Source organism: Zingiber officinale, chromosome 1A (genome assembly GCF_018446385.1).
Source record: "Zingiber officinale cultivar Zhangliang chromosome 1A, Zo_v1.1, whole genome shotgun sequence".
NCBI classification, from domain to species: Eukaryota; Viridiplantae; Streptophyta; class Magnoliopsida; order Zingiberales; family Zingiberaceae; genus Zingiber; species Zingiber officinale.
The window spans coordinates 34,883,891-34,902,579 of NC_055987.1; the positions used below are offsets into that span (position 1 = coordinate 34,883,891).

The window sequence follows — 18,689 nt, forward strand, 5'->3', positions numbered from 1 at the left end:
TTACCATTATCTGCAGTATAAGGAAAATAGTATCTGTAAGCTTGAGAGCTTAGTAAGAAACCATCTATCTCACAAAACATGCATACGATGCAAACTATGTTTTTGAAACATGCTGTTTTAAATACATACTGAACGTGCTAAGCATGGCATGGCATACAACACATAGAAAGCAAAACTGATCATAACAACAGAGCTAATCATAAACTATCATGTTGTATCAACAGAAAGCTATACTGATAAAAAAAGCTGAGCTAAGCACATATCAATCTTGTGAAAGTTTGAAAACCATATATAATAAGTGAAAATACATAATCATGCTGCTGTTTGGGCACGACAACTGTACTTACTGTGCGCGCATCCCTAACTATAACCGGGGTTGCAAATTTCGAATCTAGTAGGGTTTACTAGGTTAGCTGAACCTAGAGACGACTATGGGGGCCCAACCCAATGGATATCTAATCCAGTACAGTGCCACTGAGAAAGTAAATACTGAACATAGCTAATTATTACTTGTCTTGCTCTTTCTAGATTATCTGAACCTAGAGCTAGGTTGTCTGAACCTAGAGGCGACTGTGGGAGCCCACCCATTGGACATCTAGTCCTATAAGAGCTGTAGCAAGACTAAATAAGCTATGAAAATGCTTCTATTGCATTTATCTAAGATAATAAAATGCCTAAGTTGCATTTTAACTGTGCTAACAATTTATTCGAACACTTGGTGTGCGCTAGTTCGCATCCTTTGTGTTGAAAGTTTACATACTACTAAACTGAAACTTAAAATTCATACAAAAGCTACTTATACTGCAGGTGAGGGATTTCTTACCTCTTGCGCTAGTTTTCTTACGAATCTAGTCGCTAGTTTTCCGGTGGAGACGATCTTCTCGACGATTCTCTTGCGTCTACGCGTTCTTCTCGCGGAGAGAAGCATCCTCGTGTCGGAGTCATCGCCGGAAGGTGCTCCTAGAGCCCTTAGGGCTTGGTGCGCTGAGAGAGGAAGAGGAGGGGGAAGGGTTGGGCGGAAACTAGGGTGAGGAGAGGAAAGTCACGAATAAAATCTAATAACTCCTCTATTAATTTCCTATTTATATTAAGTGGTTAAATTCACCCAACTCAAATATAAATATAATTGTTTCCCTTCCCTTTCAGTACAGCCCTGCTGGATTCACCTGGTTACTAGAGTCCGCTATAAGTCGTAGGATCCAATAGGTCTCGGGTTCAAAACCAGTGTAGGCTATTTTCGTTCTCTATTTATTTTTGCTACTTCTGCTATTCTAAAAATTTCATAAAAATATTCTAAAATTTCAGAAAAATACTAGGATATTTCTAATAATTATTTTGAGAATTTTCGGGCATTGCAGATAAACTAAGGATGCATAATAAAAGTAATAAATGAATCAATCATGCAATTTTATCTTACAATAAAATTATTTTTTCTATTGGTTCTCTATGAATCATAACTTTGATATGGTTTATCTAGGTAATTAATATAACTATTGTGGATTCAATATTCATTTAGTCCAACTTAAATACTCATGATAGATTTAGGGACCCATGGTTAGTCTTGATTTCTAGCAGTTCATTAACTAATAATAGATATGATTTTGAATCGTTTGTTAGGCTTATAAGCGTGTGAATATCAATTGTATATGATCCTTTGTGTTTTGAGTTATATATTAAGGGACTTGAAGATCGAAGTTAACCATTTTAACGATCCTTTTAGTTCTTCTGTAAGATATCGAAAAATTTAATTATTAGGGTTATTTGAGAAATAGCCTTATAGATTTTTTTCGGAATTTTTAAAAATTTTATGGGAATTTTTCGGAACTCGTACAACGAGTTTTGTAGGGATGAATCAACGAGTTCGGATTAGGCGTGTTTAGGAGACCCATTTAAGAGAGAAAATGTTAGATTATATAAATCCTTTTTTCTTTATTTTCCTCCCAACAACGCCGAACCTGACCCGATTCCTCCCTTCTTCCCCGACTTCTCCTCCTCCTCCTTCCTCGATCTCCCTTCCTTCTCTGATCTCCCTCGCGGACGAGCGACGCCAATGGGAGCGAGGCTCTAGCTCCGACGGTCTCCCATTGTAGTCATCGACCCTTAAGCTCAAATCCAGCCGAAGCGCTTCTTCTTCTCACTCTAATCTCTCTTTTCTCTCACGGGGACGAACCGACGTCGACGATCGCCGGTGTAGATCTATTTCTGGAGCATCAAGGGTGAGCTATCTTGTTCTTCCTTGATTTCCCGTAAGCCTCAGTGCCAAATCCTCCCTCGATTCCTCCTCTTCATTTGGTGGCACTGTGCCCTAGCGGAATCTTGAAGGTAAGAGATCTACCTAGGTTATGATTTGAGTAGGTGATCTTTGGGAGGTGTTGATTTGGTAGTTTTGGATTCGAAGGTGGAAGATTTCTTGTTTCCGGTCACTATACTACTGTCAATTAGTAGCCTGCATCACTGGATCTTCGAGGGGAATAGGTAATGTACATAATTGTTTGTTGTTGGGAATTTGTTTGTGATAGATTATCTTATTGATTCTTGATTTCCTATACTTGATCTGATTGATTCTAGTAGTAAGGTTCTATTCTGTGGAAGATCTCTTTGATCCGGCAGCTCACCTTTGTTTCGGCAGAATCTCCATCTAGCAACATCTTGTTCAACAACAACTCGATTAGAGCAGGGAGGTTCTGTTACTGTGGTGTTGGAAGTGTGATCGTGAGGTGATTTCTAGCAGCATCCCTTAATCCAGCAATCTATAGGGGCTGTGAATTGAGGTATGTGTAGGGATTTTGATACATGATATAAATGCATTGAATTAGGTTATGTGTAGGTTTGATTGGAGGTTGTAGTTAGATGTTGATTGTGATTAGATATACTTCCTTATATTTAATCTAGATATCAAGGATAGAAGGACACTTGTCATATATTGTGTATGTCTCACATTGATCAATCTAAATGTCAAGGATAGACGAACACTTGTCATATATTGTGAAGAGTCATAATTAGTAGTCACAAGGTGATGTTGGATCTCAACATTCTTATAACTTGGGTAGTAATGATGTGTTGCTAGATACCGCTTATTACTTATGCTTCTAAATAGGTTTAGGAGCATTGCCAATGTTATAAGAACCTATAGGGTCACACACAAAGGGCAATTAGATGGAGATTAGGTTCATTTGATGAACCTAAAGGATTAGGTCCATGTGATGAACCGAATTGGATTAAGAGTAATCCAAATTAGGCTAAATGAGTTGGACTCAATTTGGTTCATGTGTTAGATGAGTCTAATTTGGACTTAGACTCATTGAGTCAATTTAATTCAATGAATAGAGATTCATTAAATTAAAATTGACTTGAACCAATGATTAGATTTGATAAACCATGGGAGAGAAGTGGTCAAGTTTGACTTAACTTGAGAGGAAGATGAAGGGTCAAGTTTGACTTGACCATTTGCCACCTCATTGGTGAGTTGGCAAAGAGTGGCCAATGATTATGCTCCACATCATCATGATTGCTTAAGTGGGATGCCACCTCATGGGAGTTACCAAGAGTTGTGGCTCTTGGTATTCCATGGAGGTTATAAACCTCATTCATGTGGCCGACCAGTCATTCATGGGGTGAGTTTCATTTTTTTGTGTGTAACTCTCATCTTCTTCCTCAAGCTCTCTCTTCTCTTCCTCTCCTCCACCTTGGCCGAACCTTTCAAAGGTGCTAGCACACCTTTTTGTTTGGTTTCTCCATCTCTTGCTTGTGTGGATACACATAGAGGAGTATCTACTTTGATACTCTTGAGATCTAGCGAACCTTGGACGAGCGAGATTAGCGAAGGGCATCGCATCAAGGGTAAAGCTCTTCTCCTTTGTAGATCTAGTTTAGATCTAGGCTAGAAACTCGTACTCGAAGTTTTACATAAATTTTATTTCTTCATACAGATCCGGTGGCGGGGTGTCAGGGTTTCCGCAACGCAAAAAGCGGTTTTTGCGGCCTGAAAAACTCAACAGTATGGGCACTATGAGTTTGTGGTCATGCCTTTCGGAGTGACGAATGCTCCTGCTACATTTATGGATCTGATGAACAAAGTGTTCAAAGAGTATTTGGATAAGTTTGTGATCGTCTTCATATATAATATTCTTATATACTCCGGAACACCAGAAAAACATGCCGAACATCTAAGGACAGTATTACAGATCCTTCAGCAGAAACAGTTGTATGCGAAGTTCTCCAACTGCGAGTTTTGGCTTGATCAAGTGTCCTTTCTAGGGTACATTATTTCCAAAGATGGAGTTATGGTAGATCCAACAAAAGTAGAAGCTATGAGCAACTGGAATAGACCTAAGAATGCCAGTGAAATCAGGAGTTTCCTTGGATTAGCAAGCTATTATAGGAAATTTGTAGAGAACTGTAACAACCCAAATTTCCTCATTTTGAGCCCCAAAAATAATTCAAAACTATTTAGAAATACTTTACAAATATTCTAGAGATTTTTAGAGTATATTTATGCAATTTTTGGAGGTCGTTTGGTATTTTTACTAGACGAAAGAAGTTTCGACAAAAAAATGTCCAAGCCGAGGCTCGAACCAGCAACCTTTTACCCGGTCAAAACCCGACAAACCAAGTGGGCAAGCAATTGTTACTTGATCAAATAAAGGAAGAATTTTATTTAAGTAGTAGAAGTTAATAACAAGAAATAATATGAAGAAAATGGGTTGCAGCCGAGATTTGAACCCACGAGCTGCGCCTTAAGCAGAACGCAGCCAACCAACTGTGCCAGCGGGCTTTGCTAATTTAGGAAGGAGCGGAATATATTTAAGGTATAGTTGATAATGAAACCCTAGTTAAAAAAGAGGGAAAAATTTTCTCGAGCCCTAATATCTCCCGAATCCTTTCCTCTCCCTCCTCACGCGGCATCGGCGCAACTCCTTCTCGGGTGAAAACGCAGCAGGGGATCTAGGGCATCTCTCCGACGGCCGGCGAGGGGCGAACTCCGGGAGTTCTTCGTCGATCCGAGGTCTCTCGTCAAGAAGGAAGCCGTGAGCGAGGAAGAGGCCACGATTTCAAGCTCACCCGAACCCTAGAAAGTCCTTCTTTCGGCTGTGAGTCCAAGAAACCAAGGTAAGTTGCTCCTCACCTGCGGTAAGAGTAGCTTGGAGTTGTTTCTTCTCATTTTTTTTCTGAAGCGGGAAGTAGGGAGCAAAGAATTGATGTTATTGCCGTGTACCTCAATGAAAGGAATAGGGTTTCTTTGTTTAGTTTATTGTTGTTTGCTTCATACCTTGTTTCTTGTTATTCTTCTTGGTTTCGAATTCTGCCATAGAAGTGATTGTTTTGGGTTAGTTGCCGTGAGTTTCGAAGAAGAACATGAATGGTAAGGTTCAAGCATGCGGGCTGTTTTACCTCAAGCTTTGTAGCTAGAATTCGGATTTTGTTGTCCTAGGCAAGGAGCATGGAGAACAATTATGATTTTAGATTTCCAGCAGAAAAATTTTTGTTTTCTTTTGATTTCTGTGGTACCTAGCGTGAAGAACAATTAAGATTTTTTGTTTCTAGTAGCAATTTTCTTGATCCTTCAAGCTTTGGAATTAGTATTGTAGCTTTTGATTTGAAGTCTTCCTTACATTACTGATTGGTTGAATCATGGCAGATTAAGGAAGTGGATTAAGATGGGCTTGTAATAGATGTAATAGATTAAGATGGGCCTGTGATTGTGATGTAAAGAATTCAGCCTTAAGAGTAGTGAACCTCTTACTATAAGTATGTGTTCGTGCCTCCTCCTAAAGAGCTGCAGGGAATTCCAATAAATGGGAGTTCTCTCCTAACAAGAAGTACTACACTTATCTTTTGTTTTTTTATATCCGAAAGTTGGTGCCCTCAAATTCTAGGGTTCATTCCTAGAGTTCATTCTAAGAGACTTAATGATAGGTTAATAGGTGGAGCTCCTGGGATGGGATCTAACCAACCGACATTGCAGTGTTTCAATTGTTAGTAATGCAATTTTAGAAGTGAAGTATTCAGTTTTAGGTTGTCATAGATTTATTAGGAATATAGTGCATATTTTTCTTTAAGCTTCTAGTATCCTTTTGTGTCTACAATAGGCAGGGGACGGTTTGTATGTTTTGCATGGGAAAAGGTAGCCAAGGGAAAGGAGTTTCTGTTGTTGGTATTTTAAAAGAAACCTAGAGTTTGCTTATATGTAGTTTAGTGCCAAATTTAAATCAGTTTTAGATTGTTCCTGCTATTTTTCCCCTTGTTTCCGGAACATGTGTACAGAATAGGTGATCTGTTCGGTTTCAAGCTTTGATTTAGTTTCCTTTGTTTTAATTCTGTTGTAATATCTCAGTTTAGATTCTTAAGAAATGGTTTTATATGGAGCATCTCAGTTTATATATTTAGCATCTCAATTTAGATTCTTAAGAAATGACATGTATGAGTATATGTAGCAGAAATGGCATGTATATAGCTTGTATAAGTAGCATTTCAGTTTATATGAAGGTTTGTTCAAGGAATGTTGTTTTTTGAAGCTTTCTATTGTGAGTCTCATAAAGAAGATGAAAAGGGATTTAAATGGATTAGGCATGCAGATTAGACTCCTCAGCCTTATAATTTGAGTTTCATGTTTACATATTTATTTGTTGTTACCTTAATGGGTACGAATGGATCATTTTGGAACCCTACAAGTTTTAGTTTTGGTTGTGCTATATTTTTGACATAAACAGCCTAGTCTTAGGAGAATTTGGTAGAGTGGTTTTGATGGATTGAGTTTCAATTGATGATGCTAATACTCCTCTTTACCGGGTTTCTAAAAAAAAGTCAGAATAGATCTTTGGTACATTAGACTATGGATGATAGCGTAATATCTTTAGTGCAGAAGTGTGGATGAAAAAGTGAAGATGAGCATATGTAATATGTTGTTTTGGTGAGTATCATGTATTAAGACTAAAGATGATTTGAATTGAGGTAATGAATTTAACTGGTGAGAAGTATGTGAGTAATTTAGATATGCAAGTAGTAAGTTCAGAGTAGAAGTTTAGTTTAGAAAATGAGAAAAGAGATTTATATGTTGATCAATATGGATTTTATACTGAGAATTTCTTTCTGACCATAAGTTTAATGGCATAATTGATGTTCAGAATTAAAGCACTTGGATGTGTCGATATCAAGGATTCCATTTGGTCTCAGCCGATTACTAGAATATGAAATTCTAGGTTTATAATTGCCATGTGAGAATTTTAGTGTAGATTAGATCTCCTTGAAGTGCAGAATTTTAATACATTTGAAATCTCCTTGTAGTGCAGAATTTTAGTGCAGTTTATATCCCCTTGTAGTGCAGAATTTTAGTGCAGATTTTTATTAAGTATTGGTGTGCAGATTTTATTAAGCATTGGTGTGCAGATTTTTAGTTAATATTGAAATGCAGAATTCTGTTAAGCATTGCAGTACATAATTTGGTTAAGCATTGTAGTGTAGATTTGCTTTAAGTATTTAGTTTCTTTAGCAGTGCAGATTTGCTAATAGATAGTTTATGGATAACATTGTAGAACAAGGCTTTAGATTTCCCTTAAATATGCATGATTGTGTGTTACCTAGTTAATTTCACTTATAGATGCATATGGAAAAATACCCTAACAGTATTTTGAGTTTAAGAAAAGTATAAGAAAGATAAAGAAAGGAAAGAAAATGCCAAGGCCTTAAGTAGATCCCAAATCAAGACTTTAGGGATTTTGGCACACAAGGTGCTAAAGAAAATGCCGAGGCATTATATATTAGAAGTATTAAAAGATAACAAGTATTTTACTTTTATCAGTGGCACTGTGCTGGACTCTCCGTTGTCCTTGGGTTGGGCTCCCATAGTCGTCCCTAGGTTTAGATAACCTAGTAGTAACGGCACGGCCGACGGTCGACGACCCGAGGGTCGCCAAATGGGCTATCAAATGGGCCGCCAAATGGGTCGGGTCGTTATAATAGTAAACCCTACTAGATTCGGAACTAGCTACTTTGGGTCTAGTTAGGGATGCGCGCATAGCAAGTACAGTTACCAGGCCCAAGAAGAAAGTTGATTATTATTTTGAAGTATTATAAGTATAAGCTTTTGAACAAGTAAAACAAGTTTTTTTACATAAGTATAAAAGTATTAAAGGATAAGTTTTAAACAAGTGAGATAAAAGAATAAGTTTAGAACAAATGAATTAAGTTTCACTTTGTTTTAAAATCAGCAAGTTGAGTTTTCTTTTATCCTAGCATGTTATTTAGACTAGCTTACTGTTCTTTTCTATTAGAAGAGCATGAGTAGCTTTACATGTTTAGCATTTCAGCCTGTTTGATTCCTTTACTATTGGATGAACATGAGTAGTCTTCAGTAATCATTCTGTTAGTTCATGTTATAGATACATGTACATGCATATCGAGATTTTTGTGAGTTAGATAGCGCTTACTAAACATTTTGCTTATAGATTGCATTTTCTCTTACTACAGATAAAGGAAGGTGACAAGGAGGTGCGGGTGGTGTGTGATGCCAGGACTATGGGAGAGACTTGGGCATTTTTAAGTTTTCACATTTTAGAGATTGATAAATATTTGAGTGTGTATCTTACATTTCTTGTCATTGGAGATTATCTGGTTTTAGATTGTATACTGAGATGAGTTTTACACTTATTTAATTGCTTGGTTGTTTGTTATATGTTCCAGCCGCCTGTGGCTGATGTATACCATGTATGTATCTGAGTTTATGGTCACCGGTACAGGGGTGATGCTGTCGAAATTTTTCGGTAGAGACTCCTCGTGGTTTCGATCTTACCGGTTAAGTAGAGTTAGTAGTCAAGTAACGGTCGCCCTTAGAGAGTAGTATAGTAGTGAGAAGGGTGGTCGTTACAAGTGTTGGAACCCCAAGGTTGTTTTGGTGTGATCAACAAGTTAAGTTAGGTCCTGCGTTGTATTTAACCTTGTGTCTAAATGTGCAGGAGCTTAGGAGCACAGGTACTCGAGCGGAAGACGCAGCTAGCGAGAAGGATGGCACGCGGTGCGTCCGAGGGACGAGGTGCTGCGGAAGAGTACCTAGGTGGACGAGAAGGAAGCATGCGGTGGTTCCGAGGGACGAAAGCCGGAGCGAAAGATTGCTCGGGGAGCATGAGACGCAGCTAGCGAGAAGGTCAGCACGGGGTGCGACCGAGGGACGAAGACTGCGGATGAGTACGCTGGTGGACGAGAAGGAAACATGCAGCGATTCCGAGGGACGAGAAGCCGGAGCGGAAGGCTGCTCGAGAAGACCGGAAGTTGGGTTCGAGTGAGCCCTTTTCCGGATGACAGAGATCACCCAAGCGAGCGGATCCGGAGGAAAAGAATCGGACCGAGGCGGGACTGAACCAGAGAAGAAGTCCCGGGCGAAAAAGTCAACAACTGTTGACTTTGGGCTCTGGGGCGCCCTGAGCAGTAAAATTGACCAAATTGAGTTTTGACTCGATCTGAACGTTGGGGGATAAGTTTTATCCCCCAGGGCACCCGGAACCCTTCGAGGCGCCCCGACCAAGGCTATAAATGTAGCCTTGGTCTAGAAGCTTTTAAACGAACTCTGAATTGTAATTCCAACGCTTGTAAGCTTTAGTCTAGAGTTGAGCTTCTATTTTCTGCACTTCAACGTTGTACGAGGCTTCTCCTCCAGAAGGAGTTTTTAAATGAGCTTAATCTTCCTTGGATTAACAACCACATCGTTTGTAACCAAGTAAACCTTTTGTGTCTCGTCTTTTTAATGCTTTGTTTATTTGCTCTGCTTTATTTATACAAGTGTTATCTTAAAGAGTTTGAGGAAGGTTGTTGTTTGCTTTTTGTGTTTACAGGTGTAACACCCACGAATTTTTATAAATACATGAGTATTATTCTCATTAAGAGCATGGAAAAAAATAAAAAGAATAAGAGAAAATGAAGAGTAAGAAACAAAAAAAAAAAAGAGGTAAGAGGTGGAGTCCAAGGATTGAACCTTGAACCTCCCACCAATAATGGAGAAAGATTAATGGCATGATCACCACTAGGATAGAGAGTAACATATGCATAGGAAGGAATAAAAATGTTAGTTAAAGGAGAGTAGAAAAAATAAAGCAAAGAGCAAGAGAAAACCAAATTGCTCACCTCTTCTTCCTCTTGGTTAAGAGAAGGAACAAGAAGAAGGCAAGTTGTCTTCCTCACCCTTCCCTCTCCTCATTTTCGTGGGAATCAAGAGAGGAGTAATGGATGAATTAAGGGAAAGATTAATGAAGGCATAAATTCCTCTCATGATGAATAAATAGAAAAATGAGAAGTAAATCTCTCATTTTCCTCATTCTTCCTCCTCCTTCCTCCTTTTCTTTTCTACACCGAGACTAGGAGATCCTCCCACTCTTTGATCCGAGCACTAAGTCAAGTTCTTCTCCAAGGAAGCTAATTTCCAAGAAGAAATCTTCAAGTTCTAGCCCTCCCAAGCAAAGGAAATCAAGGAGGCACAAGAAGAAGAACCTTCTTCCTTCCTTAACAACTAGAACACTTTCCTCCTTAAGAAAAACCACAAGCGAAAGGATGTAAGTTCCCCTCACCTGTGGTACAATAGCTACGTGATTGTTATGTAAAAATATTGCTTACAAACCTATGGTTGTTTCATGAGGGTTTCGGCCAAGCAAAAAGAAAGTGTTTAAAGAACCTTGAAAACCAACTAAGATATGTTCATGATGTTGCTTATGTTATGTACCTTATGGTAGGAGGGTTAAACTAATATTTTCATGCTAGAATGTTTGGTTAGAACATAAATTTATGAACTTAGATTTTTGGCATAGAAGGAACAAAAAAACTAGAAGAGCTCTAAACCTAAACCAAGCATGTTCCCTTGTTCTTATGATGTGTACCTCATGATAAATGGTGTTGTTAATGTTTTTCCCACTTGTATGTCAATTTAAACTTGATTTCATATTCATGTACATTTGGCCATGATAGAGTTGAGGGCCTAGAAGGGCTTTAACCTAAAAATTTAAGCATGCTATGATTCTCATAAGACAAGATATGAAGCTAATATGACATGCCATGATCTTAGGTTAAGTTGAACAATATTTCTTATGTATATGATGATTCGGTCATTTTAAGACTTGAACCCTAGGAAATTTTAAATCAAGTCTAAGATACTTATGATCTACTTGATGAAGAGATATGAAATAAATTAATGTTCACATGTTGCTTGAAACTTGAATCCTTGTTCTTTAGCTTTCGGCCACAATTGTTTTTAAGATCTAGGATGCTTAAATTTCTAAACTAAGTGGTCCATGTTATTCTTTGAAATGAATGCTAGTAAAGTTCTTATGGTCTTCATGCTAATATGCCACTAGAAACATAATTCCCATGCTTACAAGATTCGGCCACATTAGGTTAAAAGGCTTGAGAAGCTTGAAAACTTAGACTAAAAGTACTTATGGTGATTCACATGATATGTATTGATATGTTAGTATGAAGATCAACCTTTTCATGTTGCTTTTAACCTAGAAACATGTTGCTAGGGTTTCGGCCATGTTAGGGTTAAAGGCTTAGAGAACTTAGAATTTAAATCAAATATGCTCAAGTGGTTTCTTATGGAATATGATATGAAAATTGTTAGGGTTGTTCATGCTTGTATGTTGTTAATAACCCAAAAGGAGGCTTAATGAGTTTCGGCCAGGTTATGAAAAGGGACCTAGAAAGCTTGGAACCTATACCTAACATGCTTAAGATGCCTCTTATGTCATAAGAAATGATAGATGTTTAGGGTTCACATGTTCTTTTGTTGCTTGATAACCTAAACCATCTCTACATGTTTCGACCACCACTTGTTACTAGGGTTAGGGACCTAATTGTGTTCTTCCATGAACTTCACATGCAATGCTTTATGATATGTGGAGAGTATGACATGCTGCGATGTTCATTTATATAAGTTAGGTCCTATTCATGATATGCTGTGTGCTTGAATTCATGATATGCTATGTGCTTATTTTATGATATGCTGTGTGCTTTATTTCATGATATGCTATGTGCTTATTTTCATAATATGCTGTGTGCTCAATTTCATGATATGCTATGTGCTCAAGTTCATGATATGCTGTGTGCTTAAACTCATGATATGCTATGTGCTCAAATTCATGATATGCTATGTGCTTAAACTCATGATATGCTATGTGCTCAAATTCATGATATGCTATGTGCCTAAAACTCATGATATGCTATGTGCTCAAATTCATGATATGCTGTGTGCTTAAACTCATGATAGGTTGTATGCTTAATTATGCATGTGTTCATGATATGCTATGTGCTCAAAATCATGATATGCTGTGTGCTCAAATATACATTCTTTAAGTTATGCCTAAAAGAGTTGCTTCCCTATAAGTGGGATCAAGAGCACTCTTCATGACATGAATATGACATGAGTGATATGGACTATGTAAATATGACATGCTATTTTACTTTTAAGGCTTGTACCAAGGGTGGGCTCCATAAGTGCTCCGGGGTCGATGGACTAAGAAACGGGCCTCGTTAGGGATGGGCTCCTAAGTGCCCCTAGGTCGATGGACTAAGAAACGGGCCTAGTATATGCCTTGTAGGGTTCAAGACTTGCTACCTTGGACCTACTAGGACGCGTGCATTTATGTATGTGGTACAAGCCGGGATCCCCTCTTATGTCGAGATTATGTTTAAGTATCTATACTATATGTTTTAACAAGACATGATGCATGTTTTAAAAGTTCACCTTGCATATACTTTATGAATGTGCCATGATGAGTATGATGATCATGTTATGATATGCCATGTTATGACAATGTTTGACGTGAACCAAAAAGTTGTACCTTGATGTTTTACAAGGATACAAGCTTGGGAGATTATGGGTGCAACCCGTGGTCAAGGTTGACCTGGTTGACCCGAGGTGAGTTGACCTGACTCGGAAAAGTCCAAGCAGGGAGCTTGGCACGGGAAAAGTCCAAGCAGGGAGCTTGGCATGGGAAAAGTCCAAGAAGGGAGTTTGGCATGGTGAAAAGTCCAAGCAGGGAGCTTGGCATGGGAAAAGTCCAAGCAGGGAGTTTGGCATGGTGAAAAGTCCAAGCAGGGAGCTTGGCACGGGAAAAGTCCAAGTATGGAGACTTGGCACGGAGAAGTCCAAGTATGGGAGCTTGGCACATGGGAAGTCGAAGAGGGCTCGGTAGCTCGTTCTCCGGACTGTGGTCAGAGAGGGCTCGGGAGCTCGTTCTCTGGACCGGATGGAAGTCGGAGAGGGCTCGGTAGCTCGTTCTCTGAATTGTAGTCAGAGAGGGCTCGGTAGCTCGTTCTCTGGACCGGATGTGGAAAGTCCTGGTGAGTGAAGCCAAGCAGTTGTGAAAACCCTAGTGAGTGAAGCTAGGTGAAAGTCCTGGTGAGTGAAGCCAGGCAGTGGGAAAGTCCTGGTGAGTGAAGCCAGGCGGTTGGAAAGTCCTGGTGAGTGAAGCCGGGCAGATTGGAAATCCTGGTGAGTGAAGCCAGGTGAAAACCCTAGTGAGTGAAGCTAGGTGAAAGTCCTGGTGAGTGAAGCCGGGCAAGGGAAAATCCAGATGGATCAAGGGTGATCGGACATCTGGTGTTGAGAATGTCAAGTAGGTCAAGGGAGTGACCGGATACTTGACACGAAGAGAAAAGTCCAAGTGGGTCAAAGGGATTGACCGGACACTTGGTGGGGAGTCTTAGCAGGTCAAGGGAGTGACCGGATGCTAAGCATGATGTACCAAGAGGTCAAGGTTGACCGGATATTGGTTTGGACTTGGTTTGGGCAAAAACCAAGACCTGGATCGGTCTGGAGACCGATCAGAAAGCGATCAGTGTGCCTCTGTGAGCTTACTGATCGGTCTGGGGACCGATCAGCAGGAAGCCTGATCGATCAGGGTACGCACAGAGAGTTGGGCAACTCTCTGTGAAAGCATTCTGATCGGTCTAGGGACCGATCAGCATAGAGCCTGATCGGTCCCCACGACCGATCAGATCAGCCCCAGACCGATCAGGGTGATGCCTGATCGGTCTGGCCTTAGCCGTTGAGAGACAACGGCTAGATTCTTCTGCTGTCTTTGGCCTCTGTTCTTCTCGCAGGTGGATGCAGGCTATAAAAGGGCTGAGGGCTTCTACTGTGGAGACTCTCTCTTACACTTCTTCTTCCTCCTCTGAACTGAGCTGTTGTTCTTCTGAAAGCTGTGCTCTTGAGCTTTGCTAAGCTCCGAAGCTTCGGGTGAGCTTCTTTTACTGAGTTTCTTGTTGGCATTCGTCCGTGAAGTTGGTGCTTCATCCGGGACTTTAGTCGACGAGAAGGCAAGCGAGTATTTGTACATTCATTGTGTATTTTGTTCTTGCTCTTCTTTGTATTTCCATATTGCTGTTGCAAGCTATTGTGGCGAGGTTTCTCCACCAAGAAGGAGTGATTATTAGCCGGGTTTCCGGGGTCTCATCCACCGACGGATTGATAGGCTTCGTCCACCTTACGGACACACCGAGGAGTAGGAGTATATCTCCGAACCTCGTTACATCGCTGCGTGTTGAGGTTTGATCTTCTTGTCTTTGTTTCTTTGTTTTATTTTCCGCTGCGCTAACGTCAACTTGTAGAAAGAAACGAAGATTTGGGGTCGGCTATTCACACCCCCCCTCTCTAGCCGCGACCGTCGATCCTAACACTCTAAACCTAAACCAAGCATGTTCCCTTGTTCTTATGATGTGTACCTGATGATAAATGGTGTTGTTAATGTTTTTCCCACTTGTATGTCAATTTAAACTTGATTCCATATTCATGTACATTCGGCCATGATAGAGTTAAAGGCTTAGAGAACTTAGAACCTAAATCAAATATGCTCAAGTGGTTTCTTATGGAATATGATATGAAAATTGTTAGGGTTGTTCATGCTTGTATGTTGTTAATAACCCAAAAGGAGGCTTAATGAGTTTCGGCCAGGTTATGAAAAGGGACCTAGAAAGCTTGGAACCTATACCTAACATGCTTAAGATGCCTCATATGTCATAAGAAATGATAGATGTTTAGGGTTCACATGTTCTTTTATTGCTTGATAACCTAAACCATCTCTACATGTTTCGGCCACCACTTGTTACTAGGGTTAGGGACCTAATTGTGTTCTTCCATGAACTTCACATGCAATGCTTTATGATATGTGGAGAGTATGACATGCTGCGATGTTCATTTATATAAGTTAGGTCCTATTCATGATATACTGTGTGCTTGATTTCATGATATGCTATGTGCTTATTTTATGATATGCTGTGTGCTTTATTTCATGATATGCTATGTGCTTATTTTCATAATATGCTGTGTGCTCAATTTCATGATATGCTATGTGCTCAAGTTCATTATATGCTGTGTGCTTAAACTCATGATATGCTATGTGCTCAAATTCATGATATGCTATGTGCTTAAACTCATGATATGCTATGTGCTCAAATTCATGATATGTTATGTGCCTAAAACTCATGATATGCTATGTGCTCAAATTCATGATATGCTGTGTGCTTAAACTCATGATAGGTTGTATGCTTAATTATGCATGTGTTCATGATATGCTGTGTGCTCAAAATCATGATATGCTGTGTGCTCAAATATACATGCTTTAAGCTATGCCTAAAAGAGTTGCTTCCCTATAAGTGGGATCAAGAGCACTCTTCATGACATGAATATGACATGAGTGATATGGACTATGTAAATATGACATGCTATTTTACTTTTAAGGCTTGTACCAAGGGTGGGCTCCATAAGCGCCCCGGGGTCGATGGACTAAGAAACGGGCCTCGTTAGGGATGGACTCCTAAGTGCCCCTAGGTCGATGGACTAAGAAATGGGCCTAGTATATGCCTTGTAGGGTTCAAGACTTGCTACCTTGGACCTACTAGGACGCACGCATTTATGTACGTGGTACAAGCCGGGATCCCCTCTTATGTTGAGATTATGTTTAAGTATCTATACTATATGTTTTAACAAGACATGATGCATGTTTTAAAAGTTCACCTTACATATACTTTATGAATGTGCCATGATGAGTATGATGATCATGTTATGATATGCCATGCTACCTTGTGTTTATGCCATGATATCTATGATTGTGCTCATGATACGTATGATGATCATGTATGATATGCTTTGATACTTTATGCTTTGATATATGCTTTGTGATTGTTGACATGCTATACGGATTTTGTGAGTAGGAAAGGAACTTACTGAGCCATGAGTGCTCACAGCTTACTTTCTTGTACCACAGATAAGGGCAAAGGTTGGATGAACTAGGGGAGCAGCAGGAGGGGCTAGCAGGATGTGTGTGGTAGTGACTGGCTAAAGAAGAAAAGACCTGCTTTCATTAAATATGAATTGTGCTTAGTTGATATTTTTATAATTGTAACTCCATGACATTTTATCATGTTAATTCCTATGTCTTGAAATAATGTAAAGTATGACATATGGATTCTATGTTTCAAAATTTACAAGTAAGACTTCCGCTGTAATAAGTTAATAAGTTGTTAAGTAGGGTAAAGTAACCCCCGTGGCCTTAGCAGGAGGGGCGGGGCGTTACAACAAGACTATCCAACAACCCTCTCCTAGCCGGCCCAATAGTCCTACAACAAGAACTTCTCAAGGAACACATCCCCATTGACAACACTCACCAGAAAGAATAAAAAGTTTGAGTGGACCGTGGATTGTGAAAAGAGTTTCATTGAATTAAAAAGGAGACTGACTAGTGCTCCAATCTTGACTCTTCTAGAGAATAAAGAAGGCTTTGATATATACAGTGACGCTTCTAAATTGCGGCTCGGAGCGGTATTGATGCAAAACTGTAAGGTCATTGCCTATGCCTCATGACAACTCAAGGATTATGAGAATACCTATCCTACTCATGACCTTGATTTAGCAACGGTAGTCTTCACACTAAAAATTTGGAGGCATTACTTATATGGAGCTCAATATAAGATATACACCGATCACCAGAGTTTGAAGTATTTCTTCACTCAGAAAGTCCTGAACATGAGACAACAAAAATGGCTTGAGCTAGTCAAAGACTATGATTGTGAAATACTCTACCATCCAGGGAAGGAAAATAAAGTGGCAGATGCATTAAGTAGAAAATCTTGTGCCACTTTACTATCTACATCTGTTATGTCACATCCCCTACAGAAAGAAATAGTAAATTTCGGGCTTGAAATTATTGTTGGGCAACTCTCCAGTTTGACACTAGTGTCAACTCTACTTGAGGATATACAGAAAGGGCAGGATGGAGATCCTGAGATTCAGAAGATCAAGCAGGGGATACAGGAAGGAGAAAATAGAGAGTTTCGGGTATTCGACAGAGGGATACTATATCATGGTGACCGTCTCTATGTCCCTAATCAAGAAGAATTACGAAGGAAAATTTTATATGAAGCCCATGGAACACCCTATGTAATGCATCCTGGTTCCACCAAGATGTACCAAGATATAAAGGAACGCTTCTGGTGGTCTGGAATGAAAAGAGACATTTTAAGATACGTCAGTACCTATCTGACGTGTCGACGGGTTAATGCAGAACATCAAAGACCAGGCAGAGTTTTATAGCCTATCCAAATCCCAGAGTGAAAGTGGAAGGATATATCTATGGATTTTATAGTGGGATTACCCAAAACTATAAATAGTTATGATGCTATCTGGGTAATAGTGGATAGATTAACCAAGTCTGCTCATTTCCTAGCTATTAGAATATCCTACTCTATTGAACAGCTAGCACAATTGTATGTGAAAGAGATTATCAGATTGCATGGAGTTCCCAAAACCATGATTTCTAATAGAGATGGTCGCTTTACATCACATTTCTGGGAGTGTGTTCAGAGAGCTCTTGACACTAAGCTACAGTTTAGCACTGCATTTCATCCTCAAACTGACGGGCAAACAGAACGAGTGAACTAAGTTTTGGAGGATATGCTACGGCCTTGTGCTTTATATTTCAAAGGGAGCTGATGTCGATATCTATGCTTAGTAGAATTCGCATACAATAATAGCTATCAGGATACTATCGGAATAGCACCTTATGAGGCTTTATATGAGAGGAGATGTAGATCTCCTATCTGTTGGTATGATGGTGGTGAAAAGAAAGAAATGGGACTCCAAACATACCTCATTGAAGACACCACAAAAGCCATTCGGAACATTGGCCAGAGAATAGAAACTGCTCAGAGCCGGCAGAAGAGCTATGAGGATGTGCGCTGTAGACCGCTAGAATTTGAGGTTGGGGACTCAATATTCCTCAAACTAGCTCCTATGAAGGGAGTGATGCGATTTGGAAAGAAAGGAAAGTTGAGTCCACGTTATGTGGGGCCATACTGGATTACTAGAAGAGTTGGCAAGGTAGCTTATGAGCTGGAACTACCTCAGGAAATGTCAGCTATTCATAATGTATTTCATATCTCAATGCTGAAGAAGCATGTTCCTGATGCAAACCAAGTGATTGAGCCACAGACGGTACATGTTCAAGAAGATCTTAGTTATGAAAGTCGACCTATTCAGATAATAGATCGAGAAGTTAAGAAGCTGAGGAACAAAGAGATACCGTTAGTGAAAGTGTTGTGGCAAAGTCAACAGAATGAAGAGGCAACATGGGAACATGAGGAAGATATGAGACTGAAGTATCCGCAATTGTTCTAAGTTCGAGGATAAACTTTTTATAAGGTATGGGGATTGT

General features: G+C 39.6%; 1 long non-coding RNA gene across 1 annotated transcript; it reads left to right on the forward strand.

Annotated features, from left to right (window-relative positions):
* The first annotated feature begins 4,961 nt into the window (after positions 1–4,961).
* LOC122002160 lies at positions 4,962–16,199 on the forward strand. Its single transcript, XR_006117594.1, has 3 exons — positions 4,962–5,109; positions 7,510–7,512; positions 16,189–16,199. It is a non-coding gene; the product is annotated as an uncharacterized LOC122002160 (long non-coding RNA).
* Positions 16,200–18,689: the final 2,490 nt, after the last annotated feature.